Genomic DNA, 14,369 nt, shown 5'->3' on the forward strand with positions numbered 1-14,369 from the left:
GAACTAAGGACATGGTAAAATTGACAGAAAAGGAGTTTGTGTTGTGTTACACTGTATTATATGCCATGAAGGAGTTTAATTCAAGCTGGGTCACAGATTTAACTCCTGTGATACAGTGAGAAAGCTGGAGTGCTGCATTCTGAAAGCAAGTGGAGTGATTCATCTCTCTGAGTGTCCGTAAGTTTTTCATGCTTACCTTTAATAATTTAAATACAGTAATCTGAGAATCCCTCCTGTGTGACTATAAAAATCTCATCCTGTGTCCATTTATCTCTGAGGTTTGCTAGAAGAATGCTGTATTGGTTTCCTGGGGCTGCCATAACAAAATACCACAAACTGGGTGCCTTAAACAGCAGAAATTTATTGTCTGACAGTTCCAGAGGCTAGAAGTCCAAAATCAAGGGGTTGCCTGGGTTGGTTCCTTCTGAGGACAGTGAGGGAGAATCTTTTCCATGCCACTCTCCTAGCTTCTGGTAGCTCCTAACTTCTGGTAGTTCCCTGTCTTATAGATGGTGTTCTCCCTGTCTCTAGGGTGTTTTTCTTCTATGCATGTCTCTGTGCCCAAATTTCCCCTTTTTATAAGGATACTAGTTATATTGTATTAAGGCCCATTCTAATTGTCTGACTTTAACTTGACCAGCTGCAAAGACCCTATTTCAGATGAGGTCACATTTACAGGTAATGGGGGTTAGGGCTTCAACATCTTTTGGAGTAACACAACTCAACTCACAAGAAATACCATCCTGGGTGTGGCTGTGCTTTGCTCACACCCACCCTCTGTGCCGGCCCATCCCCAGTTGTCTTCCCATCATTTCTTCTTCATGCTATGATAGCTTGCCCCTAACCACCAGCAAAAGGCTGTCATTTAAAATACTAAATGACTTGACTAAGATATGAGGCTGACATAAGAAAAATTCAACACAGAGAAGGGAAACTTGAAACTGGATATTAGATATGTCAGCTTTTCAAGTCCAGGGTCCACAACCTCTCACGGGGGTTCTGGCCATCTTGTGTCTTAACTCTTGGCCTACTGCCAGATTATGGGATTTGATCGTCCTTAGGTGAGTATTCTCCATTTCAGTTGTTTCCTCACCCCAGTGTAGAGCTCTCAGCAGAAGAAACACAAAATCAGTTAATATTAAAATAAATACTTCAGAGATATACCATTTTACAAGGAAAACCCTATCATAATGTTAAAAAGACTACTTGATACCAGGACTGCAGCATCTGTGTTGTGGTACATGCCTTCCTAGTTAAAAGTGGGTAGGTACTTGCCTTACGGCTGCATGACTGAAAACTCTCACCAAAATGATCCTGTGCAGAACTAAGAGAGCATCCTGTATGTATGGATTTTGAGGAGAAAGTGCTGTAGTGATTTTATAAACAGCACTATCATTTTTTTTCTGTAATTTTTTTTTTTTTTTTTTTTTTTTTGCGGTACGCGGGCCTCTCACTGTTGTGGCCTCTCCCGTTGCGGGGCCCAGGCTCCGGACGCGCAGGCTCAGCGGCCATGGCTCACGGGTGCAGCTGCTCCACGGCATGTGGGATCTTCCCGGACCAGGGCACGAACCCGTGTGCCCTGCATCGGCAGGCGGACTCTCAACCGCTGCGCCACCAGGGAAGCCCATCTTTTTTCTGTAATTTTGTCATGAGGTTAGTAGCGTCTCCTGCTAGCCTAACTAATTGGGACAAGAATTGCCCCTTGAAAGATGATGCTTATTATCTGGGTTAATAATTTTCTTTAAATTCACATCCATATAAACACTGTGATAGGGGTGTAATTTATTGAGACAGAATTGTTCAACCAAAGGACAGGTTAGCTGGGGCATTTATCTAATTGCCCCGCATGTGGGGGCTACGCCTGCACAGACTGAGCTGCTTTCTACCTGAAAGCTATGAGGCAGAAAACAGATGCCATGGGGTGCATTTGAGATGGGGTGCTGGCAGTATGCATCAGTCTTCCCATCAGAGCTGTGCTGAAATCAAGGGTGCAGGGCATACCCGCGCATGTTACAGTCTACCCCTTGTGCCACTCATATATGATTATGCTCCACATTAGGTGCACCTTGTCACTGACACCTCGAGGTCGTGGCTGGTTGCAATCTCATAATGGGCACATGCATTAGGAATAAGGGAACACCTCTACTGGGTCAGGGGAATAATTGAGGCATCCCAGAGAATGCAATATTTGAGCAAGGTCATAAGGCTGAGATTTATAAAATTGTGTTCTTGGGCTATACATAGCCAACAAAACATGTTGATCTAGGTTCACATAAAAATAAAGCTGTGTGGCTTCTCTTGAAAATTGAAGGATTGTCAACATTAAGCCTATGTAATTATAGAGCAACGATAGTCTAGATCCGAGAGTTCTCTGCCCTGCTTGAGGAGAAGTGTGTGATCTTCAGTTCTTCACAGTCCCTACCACTCCTTATTGTGTCCCCTACATGCAGGCAGTGTTAGTTACTGCATATCATCTATTGATCGTGATCTAATTTTTAAACAATAGAGATCTATTTCTTTGTCTCATGGTTCTATGAAGAGGTGGCAAACAAAAGATAGACTAGGACAGCAGTATGATTTTTCTTATACTAACCAGTTTTTTTTTCATCTATCAGAGCCTGATAAATATTTTAATTTTTAAAATCTCTGTTATTAAAAAAAATAATAGGATTTAGTAGGCAGAGAAGAAGGATAGGACAAACTAGTAGAAAGAACATTTTAATCAGAAGAAACCAAATGAGCATAGTCCCAGAGGTATGAAAATGTATATTAAGTCCAGGGAACAGTGTGGCTGCTCCCTGTTATGTCTAGGAATTGCAACTTGGCTCAGATATTGACCTTCTGAAGGCTGAGATGGGGAAGAGAGACAGGGAGAGAATGGGTAGGGCCAGTGGCAGAGTGCAGGGAGACTGTATGGTGGCTTGAGTGACTTGCTAAGCAGTGGAGGAATCTGTGAGATGCCCCAGGAGAATTGGTGGCACTAGGTAACTGATTGCATTGAGAAAGAGAATGGGTAAATGAACAAATGAACAAAGTCTCTTTGCAGTCATTGGTGACAGAGTATATATTTAAAACTCAAGCAAAATTTTGTTACTCTGGGACAGGTCACCACAGCAACCAGGTAAAAGATATATGAAAATGTGGTTTACAGCCTAGAAGACAGCCTAGATTGATTTTGTTTTGTTTTGTTTTCTTTATTAGCTGATTTTTTTTTTTTGGACCTCTTTGGGATCTAAGTAGATACTAGATGTATCTTTCCTGCCTTTTCTTTCTTGCCTTAAATTACTGCAACATGTCAATTAACATGTACCATGTTCCCATGGGCACAGCAGGTTTTTAAGTTTAGTTGGCTCCTGACCTGAGGTAATGCTGATTTCCATTTAGTTTTCAGGAACCTGATGCTTTATAGCAAGTGCTGATTGGATATCAACCTCCTTAAATCTATTTTAGACAGCTGGGGAGAATGAGACTGATTCCTGATGTGAGACTAGCATCTTTAAGGGCTTGTAAGAAAATATAAATACTTCAGTAGCCATTTCATTCAGTTAGCACTTCAGATTTGACAAGTTGTTCCTCCATAATTTTATTTGATTTTCATTGCAAGGCTGTTATGTGGAGAGGGGCTTAGAATTATTATTTGTAGTTTCAAGGTAGACAATTTGAAGCTCAGAAAGATGAAGTAATTTGCTGAAAACTATATGACTAGTAAGTGGCAAAGCCAGACCTGTAAAACAGGTTTTATAGATCCTGTTCCATTACCCTTCACCTGTTCGACGTTCAGTATATTCTATCCCCTAAGACACTACATTTTTTTTTTTAAAGGATAGAATTTGGTGTGTTACGTATTGACAGCACAGTATTTATTTATTTATTTATTTATTTATTTATTTATTTATTTTTGGCTGCGTTGGGTCTTCGATTCTGTGCGCGGGCTTTCTCTAGTTGCGGTGAGCGGGGGCCACTCTTCATCGCGGTGCGTGGGCCTCTCACTATCGCGGCCTCTCTTGTTGCGGAGCACGGGCTCCAGACATGCAAGGCTCAGTAGTTGTGGCACACGGGCCTAGTTGCTCCACGGCATGTGGGATCTTCCCAGACCAGGGCTCGAACCCATGTCCCCTGCATTAGCAGGCAGATTCTCAACCACTGCACCACCAGGGAAGCCTGACACTACATTTTTAAGGAGATAATTTTTGAAAAAAGAATTTTAGCATTGTATCAGTAAGGATACTTTTTCAGTATCAAATGACAGGAAATCTAACTCAAACTGGCTTTAATAAAATGGAAAATTTGGGGAGACATACATGTCTAGGAAGTCCAGAGTTCAGTTGTGGCTTGATCCAAGAGGCTCAAATTTTTCTCCATTTCCTGGGTCTACTTTCTACCATGTTGACTTCAGTCTCAAGGTGCCCAAAGTAGCAAGATAGCTGGCAGTAACTGAAGCCCTTAAATGTTCCCATATTTGTGTCCAGTGGACATGAGAGAACACATCATGTGGCAACTCTTGAACAAGCCCAAGGATTTATCTTGATTGGACCAGGGGCTGTGTGTCCGTCTTAGGACCAATCTCTGTGACCAGAGCAATTTGGTGTGCTGATGACCCAAGCTGAGTAACAGACTTCACTTTTGTAGGAATGGACCACAAGTGGACACATGGAAAGTGGGCATAGGATAGTTCTTAAAAATATGTGGGATAATAGTACTATAAAAGAAGGGGACTGGATGCTGGGTGGCCAAAGCAACCACAGCAAATTTCCTCCATACAAATCAGGCAAGGAATGTTATCATTAAATAAAAGTTTAAAAACGTGTTTGAACTAATATATTGGTTGTGGTCAAATTTATAACCTAGCTGCTTTTGTGAGTTTCATGCATATTATATATAACAGATTAAACTATAAGACATTGCCATTATTTGACAATTATAGACCTACAGAATGAAAATACACTGCTGGTATAGTAAACAATAAAATAAAATAGATTATTTCTAAGAATAAAAAAAAAAGAAGCCACTTAAATTCTGGTTGTTTTCTCTAGTTGCTTGAGGGAAACGGGACCTTTTATTGAAAACTAAACTGGCAGTAGCCCTCTTTACACTGAGTCACATTATAATGCAGGGAGAGCCCTAGGTAAATTATGAGGAAAGTAAAGTCTGTTTTATTGCACCACAGTTCCCTATTCTGAACCCAAGTCCCCTAGACTAAGGCCACCTAGTGACTTGTACTTGGGTGGCAGTTAGCTATGCTGGTTCTTAATTCATTTCTAGCTAAGTCCTAAATCCTTCAGACCTCCGTCTCCAGCTTTATGCCTGCCACGCCCCACACATATCCTATGCCAGTTTCCCTACCAACCTGGTGCTTCTGGAATGCTCTCTCATGTTCCTGTGTCTTCACACGGGCTCCATCTTCTCTGTGGTGTGCTCCTCCTGTTGTTGGCTCCCTGATAGAGTCACACCTAATTAATGAGCTTTTCTTTTTGTTGTTGTTTTATTGTTTTTTTAAATTTTTAAATATCTTTATTGGAGTATAATTGCTTTACAATGTTGTGTTAGTTTCTGCTGTACAACAAAGTGAGCCAGCTATATGTATATATATATATCCCCATATGCCCTCCCTATCTCACCCCTCTAGGTGGTCACAAAGCACCAAGCTGATCTCCCTGTGCTATGTGGCTGCTTCCCACTAGCCATCCATTTTACATTTGGTAGTGTATATATGTCAGTGTTACTCTTTCACTTTGTCCCAGCTTCCCCTCCCCTCACACCGTGTCCTCAAGTCCATTCTCTGTCTGCATCTTTATTCCTGCCCTGCCACTAGGTTCATCAGTACTGTTCTTTTAGATTCCATATATGTGCATTAGCATACAGTATTTGTTTTTTTCTTTCTGACTTACTTCACTCTGTATGGCAGACTCTAGGTCCATCCATCTCATTACAAATAACCGAATTTCATTCTTTTTATGGCTGAGTAATATTCCATTGAATATACGTGCCACATCTTCTTTATGCATTCACCTGTCAGTGGACATTTAGGTTGCTTCCTGACCCTCCAGGCTGAAATAGTGTTCCCATGGGACCCTATACATTTGAAAAATAATGTGCTTATTATACTGAATTGTAATTCTTGGTTGCCGTGTCTGTCTTCCTCCGCTAGAACTCCTTTAGGGTCACAACTTGATCTATTTGCCTATACCCTGGTCACTATCCCCAAATTGGTTCACAGTAGGTTCTCAATATATATTTACTATATTAATGAATGGAGAAATGAATATGTGAATGAATCATTGAAGTAATGATTAAAAGGTATCAACTTCACTCTAGGGTCTTTATCATTTACTTGCCTTTCTGATATCAAAATGCAGGCAGAGGAAATGCTCTGGGTACACTGATCCAGAGCCAGTGTAGGAGAAGGAAGCAGAGAGCAATCCTTGGGGATGAACTTCCCAGGATCACACTTGTGGGAGACAGTACTTTGCAAAGAACTTGCCACTTGCCATCTTTGCAGTGACAACAGGAGCTGAAGAAGTAGGCTTGGAAAACTCAGAGATCTGCAGCCCAATTAATGGCTGTGGGTGCTCATTATGCTGGGAAATCTGTACCCACACTGCAGCAGAAGCTGCCCACATTTGAGTGGCTTCATTAACTACCTTCTCTCTCCTGGATAAGACTGCAGAGGGACATGGTGTTGTCATCTAACAGGAGATCACCAGCAAAGTCAGCTCCTATCTCACAAACCATTATCAGAATATTGTGACCAACTTGTAGTATCTCACAATCACACGATGAGCAGAATGTATATAGCTGGAAGTCAAGCACCAAAAATAATTTTACAAGATTGAAAAAAAATGGCCTATGAGAAGAAGATACAGTAATTAGCTTATTTCAACTGCAGAAGGAAAATACAGGGGAAATTTACTGCATTAACAGGCTTTGAGTCCATGAAGGTAATTCTAGAGGAGGGTGAATTTATAGTTGTACGTTAAAGGATTTTTCCTGTTGCCCTCTCTCCATTTCTTTTTTGATTTCTCCTCTGTGATACGTGATGAAAGATAATAATATGGTGACTTCAGAAAACGTATGAGAATAAATACTAGGGGAGTTTGTAACTACCTCCCACCCTTCCCCCTCCAAAAAGAAAAACACAGAAAGGAGTAAGTATACCATCTGCAAGAGCTCTTTCCTCTTTTACAGCCATCCTGTCACCATCTGCTAAAATCCTCAGCCCACCTGCGTAGTGAACATTAATTGTCTTCCAGAAATACACAAGAACCACAATGTCCCCCAACACTGAGGGTAGGAGGAAGGAGACATTTTATAGCACTTTGAAATGAGCTTTTCACCCTGAAACTCACCTGATTCCCTTTGATAATCTACTGCAGATTCAACCAAGCTTACTGTCTAAGCAGGGGATACTTCTTGGGTTAAACAGAATCTTAGCATTTGTTGATTTCCTGGCTCTCTGCTTTGAAATTTCTAAAGCCTCTAGCAACTCAGAGGTGCTGTCCCTAAAGTTGAGAAGAGTTCAGAGGTTTTAGAAGTAACCATAGGGTTTTTCTTTGCTTCAGTTCAGGAAAATTCTTAAGGGCAAATCCTGGCATGTTGCCTCTACATAATTATGGCTTGAGTTTGGTTCTTGTTGCTGATATTGTACAAGAGGCCTGTGAAGTTTCAAAAGAGAATTGGCTAGTATTTCTCATTAATATTCTTATTTGGAGCGGGGGAAATTGTTCCCTTTGGAAAGCTGTCCTGTCTATTGCAGGATGTTTTCCTTTCCTGGCATTCATCCATTAAATACCATTCGTGCTCCCTGTCACTGTGGCAACTCCAAATTCCACCCACATTTTCCAGCACCCCCTAAGAGAACACCCCCTGTTGAGAACTATTGAACCTGTCTTTCCTCCTCACTTTTGCTATTTCAGGAAGAGAGGAGAGGTTTACTTGCTGTTTCCTGCTCAGGTGAAAGATTCTGGTATGTGTAGCTCCAAACCATGTGATCAGAGCCATAAGCTATCAGAAAGAATCTAGGCTATGAAAAATTGACAGTGTATCTGGCAGAAGTACTTCCACAGGTTGGTCTCTCTCTTTCATTCTATCTTTCTTTCTCACACACGCGTACATAAACAGCATGATTCTTTTATTTAATTTTTTTTTTACATCTTTATTGGAGTATAATTGCTTTACAATGGTGTGTTAGTTTCTGCTTTATAACAAAGTAAATCAGTTATACATATACATATGTTCCCATATCTCTTCCCTCTTCTGTCTCCCTCCCTCCCACCCTCCCTATCCCACCCCTCCTGTCGGTCAAAAAGCACCAAGCTGATCTCCCTGCGCTATGCGGCTGCTTCCCACTAGCTATCTACCTTACGTTTGGTAGTGTATATATGTCCATGCCTCTCTCTCGCTTTGTCACAGCTTTCCATTCCCCCTCCCCATATCCTCAAGTCTATTCTCTAGTAGGTTTGTGTCTTTTTTTTTTTTTTTTTTTGTGGTATGCGGGCCTCTCCCGTTGCGGAGCACAGCCTCCGGACGCGAAGGCTCAGCGGCCATGGCTCACGGGCCCAGCCACTGGGCGGCACGTGGGATCCTCCCGAACCAGGGCACGAACCCGCGTCCTCTGCATCGGCAGGAGGACTCTCAACCACTGTGCCACCAGGGAATCCCAGGTCTGTGTCTTTATTCCTGTCTTACCCCTAGGTTCTTCATGACATTTTTTTCCCCTTAAATTCCATATATATGTGTTAGCATATGGTATTTGTCTTTCTCTTTCTGATTTACTTCACTCTGTATGACAGACTCTAGGTCTATCCACCTCATTACAAATAGCTCAATTTCGTTTCTTTTTATGGCTGAGTAATATTCCATTGTATATATGTGCCACATCTTCTTTATCCATTCATCCAATGATGGACACTTAGGTTGTTTCTATCTCCGGGCTATTGTAAATAGAGCTGCAATGAATATTTTGGTACATGACTCTTCTTGAATTACGGTTTTCTCAGGGTATATGCCCAGTAGTGGGATTGCTGGGTCATATGGTAGTTCTATTTGTAGTTTTTTAAGGAACCTCCATACTGTTCTCCACAGTGGCTGTTATCAATTTACATTCCCACCAACAGTGCAAGAGGGTTCCCTTTTCCCCACACCCTCTCCAGCATTTATTGTTTCTAGATTTTTTGATCATGGCCATTCTGACTGGTGTGAGATGATTTCTCATTGTAGTTTTGATTTGCATTTCTCTAATGATTAATGAAGTTGAGCATTCTTTCATGTGTTCGTTGGCAGCCTGTATATCTGCTTTGGAGAAATGTCTATTTAGGTCTTCTGCCCATTTTTGGATTGGGTTGTTTGTTTTTTTGTTATTGAGCTGCATGAGCTGCTTGTAAATTTTGGAGATTAATCCTTTGTCAGTTGCTTCATTTGCAAATATTTTCTCCCATTCTGAGGGTTGTCTTTTGGTCTTGTTTATGGTTTCCTTTGCTGTGCAAGAGCTTTAAAGTCTCATTAGGTCCCATTTGTTTATTTATGTTTTTATTTCCATTTCTCTGGGAGGTGGGTCAGAAAGGATCTTGCTGTGATTTATGTCATAGAGTGTTCTGCCTATGTTTTCCTCTAAGAGTTTGATAGTTTCTGGCCTTACATTTAGGTCTTTAATCCATTTTGAGCTTATTTTTGTGTATGGTGTTAGGGAGTGATCTAATCTCATACTTTGACATTTACCTGTCGAGTTTTCCCAGCACCACTTATTGAAGAGGCTGTCCTTTCTCCACTGTACATTCCTGCCTCCTTTATCAAAGATAAGGTGACCATATGTGCGTGGGTTTATCTCTGGGCTTTCTATACTGTTCCATTGATCTTTCTGTTATTGTGCCAGTACCATTGATTACTGTAGCTTTGTAGTATAGTCTGAATTCAGGGAGCCTGATTCCTCCAGCTCCGTTTTTCGTTCTCAAGATTGCGTTGGCTATTCGGGGTCTTTGATGTTTCCATACAAATTGTGAAATTTTTTCTTCTACTTCTGTGAAAAATACCAGTGGTAGTTTGATAGGGATTGCATTGAATCTGTAGATTGCTTTGGTTAGTAGAGTCATTTTCACAATGTTGATTCTTCCAATCCAAGAACATGGTATATCTCTCCATCTATTTGTATCATCTTTAATTTCTTTCATCAGTGTCTTATATTTTCTGCACACAGGTCTTTTGTCTCCCTATGTAGGTTTATTCCTAGATATTTAATTCTTTTTGTTGCAATGGTAAATGGGAGTGTTTTCTTGATTTCACTTTCAGTTTTCATCATTAGTGTATAGGAATGCCAGAGATTTCTGTGCATTAATTTTGTATCCTGCTACTTTACCAAATTCATTGATTAACTCTAGTAGTTTTCTGGTAGCATCTTTAGGATTCTCTATGTATAGTATCATGTCATCTGCAAACAGTGACAGCTTTAGTTGTTCTTTTCCGATTTGGATTCCTTTTATTTCCTTTTCTTCTTTGATTGCTGTGGCTAAAACTTCCAAAACTATGTTGAATAACAGTGGTGAGAGTGGGCAACCTTGTCTTGTTCCTGATCTTAGTGGAAACGGTTTCAGTTTTTCACCATTGAGAACGATGTTGGCTGTGGGTTTGTCATATATGGCCTGTATTATGTTGAGGAAAGTTCCCTCTGTGCCTACTTTCTGCAGGGTTTTTATCATAAATGGGTGTTGAATTTTGTCGAAAGCTTTCCCTGCATCTATTGAGATGATCATACGGTATTTCTCCTTCAATTTGTTAATATGGTTTATCACATTGATTGTTTTGTGTATATTGAAGAATCCTTGCATTCCTGGAATAAACCCCACTTCATCATGGTGTATGATCCTTTTAATGTGCTGTTGGATTCTGTTTGCTAGTATTTTGTTGAGGATTTTTCCATCTATGTTCATCAGTGATATTGGCCTGTAATTTTTTTTCTTTGTGACATCCTTGTCTGGATTTGGTATCAAGCTGATGGTGGCCTTGTAGAAGCAGTTTGGGAGCGTTCCTCGCTCTGCTATATTTTGGAAGAGTTTAAGAAGGATAGGTGTTAGGTCTTCTATAAATGTTTGATAGAATTCGCCTGTGAAGCCATCTGGTCCTCGGCTTTTGTCTGTTGGAAGATTTTTAATCACAGTTTCAATTTCAGTGCTTGTGATTGGTCTGTTCATATTTTCTATTTCTTCCTGATTCAGTCTTGGCAGGTTGTGCATTTCTAAGAATTTGTCCATTTCTTCCAGGTTGTCCATTTTATTGGCATAGAGTTGCTTGTAGTAATCTCTCATGATGTTTTGTATTTCTCTAGTGTCAGTTGTTACTTCTCCTTTTTCATTTGTAATTCTATTGATTTGAGTCTTCTCCCTTTCTTTCTTATGAGTCTGGCTAATGGTTTATCAATTTTGTTTATCTTCTCAAAGAACCAGCTTTTAGTTTTATTGATCTTTGCTATCGTTTCCTGCATTTCTTTTTCATTTATTTCTGATCTGATTTTTATGATTTCTTTCCTTCTGCTAACTTTGGGTTTTTTTTGTTCTTCTTTCTCTAATTGCTTTAGGTGCAAGGTTAGATTGTTTATTCGAGATGTTTCCTGTTTCTTAAGGTAGGATTGTATGGCTATAAACGTCCCTCTTAGACTGCTTTTGCTGCATCCCATAGGTATTGGGTCATCGTGTCTCCAGTGTCATTTGTTTTTAGGTATTTTTTTGATCTCCTCTTTGATTTCTTCAGTTATCACTTCGTTATTAAGTAGTGTATTGTTTAGCCTCCATGTGTTTGTATTTTTTACAGATCTTGTCCTGTAATTGATATCTAGTTATATAGCGTTGTGGTCAGAAAAGATACTTTAAACAAGTTCAATTTTCTTAAATTTACCAAGGCTTGATTTGTGACCCAAGATATGATCTATCCTGGAGAATGTTCCATGAGCACTTGAGAAAAATGTGTATTCTGTTGTTTTTGGATGGAATGTCCTATAAATATCAATTAAGTCCATCTTGATTAATGTATCATTTAAAGCTTGTGTTTCCTTATTTATTTTCATTTTGGATGATGTGTCCATTGGTGAAAGTGGGGTGTTAAAGTTCCCTACGATGAATGTGTTACTGTCGATGTCCCCTTTTATGGCTGTTAGTATTTGCCTTATGTATTGAGGTGCTCCTATGTTGGGTGCATAAATATTTACAATTGTTATATCTTCTTCTTGGATCGATCCCTTGATCATTATGTAGTGTCCTTCTTTGTCTCTTCTAATAGTCTTTATTTTAAAATCCATTTTGTCTGATATGAAAATTGCTACTCCGGCTTTCTTTTGGTTTCCATTTGCATGAAATATGTTTTTCCATCCCCTTACTGTCAGTCTGTATGTGTCTCTAGGTCTGAAGTGGGTCTCTTGTAGACAGCAAATATATGGGTCTTGTTTTTGTATCCATTAAGCCAATCTGTGTCTTCTGGTGGAAGCATTTAGTCCATTTATATTTAAGGTAATTATCGATATGTATGTTCCTATTCCCATTTTCTTAATTGTTTTGGGTTCATTATTGTAGGTCTTTTCTTTTTCTTGTGTTTCTTGCCTAGAGAAGTTCCTTTAGCAGTTGTTGTAAAGCTCGTTTTGTGGTGCTGAACTCTCTCAGCTTTTGCTTGTCTGTAAAGGTTTCAATTTCTTCATCAAATCTGAATGAGATCCTTGCTGGGTAGAGTAATCTTGGTTGTAGGTTTTTCTCTTTAATCACTTCAAATATGTCCTGCCAGTCCCTTCTGGCTTGTAGAGTTTCTGCTAAAAGATCAGCTGTTAACCTTATGGGGATTCCCTTGTGTGTTATTTGTTGTTTTTCCCTTGCTGCTTTTAATATGTTTTCTTTGTATTTAATTTTTGACAGTTTGATTAATATGTATCTTGGTGTATTTCTCCTTGGATTTATCCTATTTGGGACTCTGCTTCCTGGCCTTGATTGACTCTTTCCTTTCCCATATTAGGGAAGTTTTCAACTATATAATCCCTTCAAATATTTTCTCAGTCCCTTTCTTTTTCTCTTCTTCTTCTGGAACCCCTATAATTCGAATGTTGGTGTGTTTAATGTTGTCCCAGAGGTCTCTGAGACTGTCCTCAGTTTTCATTCTTTTTTCTTTATTCTGCTCTGAAGTAGTTATTTCCACTATTTTTTCTTCCAGGTCACTTATCCGTTCTTCTGCCTCAGTTATTCTGCTATTGATCCTATCTAGAGTATTTTTAATTTGATTTATTGTGTTGTTCATCATTGTTTGTTTCATCTGTAGTTCTTCTAGGTCCTTTTAAATGTTTCTTGCATTTTGTCCATTCTGTTTCCAAGATTTTGGATCATCTTTACTATCATTATTCTGAATTGTTTTTCAGGTGGACTGCCTATTTTCTCTTCATTTGTTAGGTCTGTTGGGTTTTTATCTTGCTCCTTTATCTTCTGTGTGTTTTTCTGTCTTCTCATTTTGCTTATCTTACTGTGTTTGGGGTCTCCTTTTTGCATGCTGCAGGTTCGTAATTCCCATTGTTTTTGGTGTCAGTCCCCAGTGGCTAAGGTTGGTTCAGTGGGTTGTGTTGGCTTCCTGGTGGAGGGGACTAGTGCCTGTGTTCTGGTGGATGAGGCTGGATCTTGTCTTTCTGGTGGGCAGGTCCACGTCTGGTGGTGTGTTTTGGGGTGTCTGTGGGCATATTATGATTTTATGCAGCCTCTCTGCTAATGGGTGGGGTTGTGTTCCTGTCTTGCTAGTTGTTTGGCATAGGATGTCCAGCACTGTATCTTGCTGGTCGTTGAGTGAAGCTGGGTGTTGGTGTTGAGATGGAGATCTCTGGGAGATTTTCACTGTTTAATATTACATGGAGCTGGGAGGTCTCCTGTGGACCAGTGTCTTGAAGTTGGCTCTCCCACTTCAGAGACACAGCACTGACTCCTGGCTGCAGCACCAAGAGCCTTTCATCCACATGGCTCAGAATAAAAAGGAGAAAAAGCCGAAAGAAAGAATTAGTAGAGGTAGAAAGAAAGAAAGAAGAAAGAAAGGAGGGAGGAAGGAAGGAAGGAGGGAAGGAAGAAAAAGGAAAGAAAGAAGATAAAGTAAAATAACGTAAGGTAAAATATAAAGTTATTAAAATAAAAAAATAATTATTAGGAAAAAAAAACGGACGGATAGAACCCTAGGACAAATGGTGGAAGCAAAGCTATACAGACATAATCTCACACAGAAGCATACACATACACACTCACAAAAAGAGGAAAAGGGGAAAAAACCATAGATCTTGCTCTCGAAGCCCACCTCCTTAATTTGGGATGACTTTGTCTATTCATGTATTCCACAGATGCAGGGTACATCAAGTTGATTGTGGAGCTTTAATC

This window comes from Pseudorca crassidens, chromosome 5, assembly GCF_039906515.1.
Source record: "Pseudorca crassidens isolate mPseCra1 chromosome 5, mPseCra1.hap1, whole genome shotgun sequence".
NCBI lineage: Eukaryota > Metazoa > Chordata > Mammalia > Artiodactyla > Delphinidae > Pseudorca > Pseudorca crassidens.